Below are 1,888 nucleotides of genomic sequence, written 5' to 3'. Positions count from 1 at the left end.
TACTCCAAGTGAATGGTAATGACTAAAAGCACACAAAGGTCCTCTGGGCCAATTGCACTTTGGAGATTAGAGTTGCTTCTGTATTGAAGAAACAGCCTTTAGTGTATCTTCTAAAGGGTAACTTCTAAAGTTGTGGAGCATGGTCATCTGCTTGTCATGTTAATGGTTTGTACATAGTACACCCATACGATTTCGGGAACCGAATCCGAAGTCACACAAGTCAATGGTAGACTTGGTGCTGTCTTCAACTGCCTTTGCATCAGTTTCCTTATACACAAAATTTGGAACTACTTTTGAAAATTGCTTGAAAACTTGACTTATAATCTACCTTTCAGAGCTACAGTAACCAACAGTGTCTGAAGGTTGATTATTTCAGATGAGAGATCAAGTCGTGATTTCATCTCTTAATTTCCTTCTTCTTCTACACATTCCCCCTTTGTCCTGTTGGACAAATGTTTTACTGTGAACTACAGCCAGTGGGTCAGTTTGACTTCAGCAGCAGCACATGGATTACATGTGCATTCCTCAATCAGTTAAACAAAAGCCACAACAAACATGAGCAGCAGGATGTGAAACACAAGCAGAGGTAGAACATACCGAGAATGAGGGTTGATTTATCCTTCTGATTTGATCCCTCCACGTCCTCCCTGTATTTCTCAGCAATTCTATATCTCTGCCAGAGCACTCTGCACTTTGTGGTACTCCGAGATCAACACTTCTGTCACCGGAATGACAGGGAGAAAACTAAGCAAGCTGAAGAAATGACAGGTGAAATGCACTATGCTTTTACATATATATGTGCACCATTAGGGACAGAACTACCATCAGCAGCATGAAAACCACGGGCTGCTGCCATCTGAGCTAAAAGGCATACTTTTCTAATAAGAAATTTTGTCTCCTTGGCAGGCCAGCAGCTGGAGGCAGACGTAATTTCACACCCCCACACAGACCCCTAGCACAGGAAGCAGGGGTGGGCTGCCCATCCCCAGCCTCGATATTAGGCTGTCACAGAGCAGAGACCCACTGCACTGCCACCCCCACAGCACTCGTCACCTTGAGCACTGACACAGCTCGAGTCCAGGTTTAATTCACAGTTGTCGAGTATTGTCTTCCTCTGCATAGGAGTGCGATTGCAGAGTGGAGGTGATACATTCAGGGGAAAATGGAGGTATGGCAGTGAATCTCCTGCCAAAGCCTGTTCCTCGTTCATCCAGCTACAATGGACTTTGCCAGCTTTGCCTACAGTACCCCAAGGGGAGTTTGGGATGAAAAAGGAAAGCTACTATTAATTATGTTAACTAATAAGTTCTGTTTATTAAGAGGGTTTATTTCACAAATATAATTTGTTAGATATAGAATTTGCCAAAACATCATCAAAAATTAGCATGCAGAAGGCTAAAACCCAAGCAATTTCCATCTAAAATGTTCATTGAAAGCAGCAGAAAAACAGTATTTCTGAGAGCATTTTGAGCTAAGTAGAAGGAAGCAGCCAGGGATGCTCCAGAGATAAATCTGTTCATATGGTCCTTCACTTATGTTGATAAACTGCACCCGTGCACTAACATTCCCAGTTACTTTACACTGAATACTTTCCAACAGTAGTTTTCTGGCTTTTAACCAACTCAGTACACACATTGTTTTCACTGTTCACCAGGTGTGTTAGGTACACAGCTCTTCAAGTCAGTCTTTTCATTCTTCCTGGTAACTCATGATTTAATGATCTTTTTTACCTTTTTATGTAAGGTGACTGTAAGTAAACATCTTAATCAGCCACATTAATTGAAGAGCAAAAATCAAAAGCTTCCATAGCTGTAAGACCTCTCATTGGCTCTAAATCAGCTTTGCCACTTATTTTTCTCATAACACCTGCCAAGATAATTGCTACATT

Source organism: Eurypyga helias, unplaced genomic scaffold (genome assembly GCF_000690775.1).
Source record: "Eurypyga helias isolate BGI_N326 unplaced genomic scaffold, ASM69077v1 Scaffold6213, whole genome shotgun sequence".
NCBI classification, from domain to species: Eukaryota; Metazoa; Chordata; class Aves; order Eurypygiformes; family Eurypygidae; genus Eurypyga; species Eurypyga helias.
Note: the sequence above shows the minus strand (reverse complement) of the source record.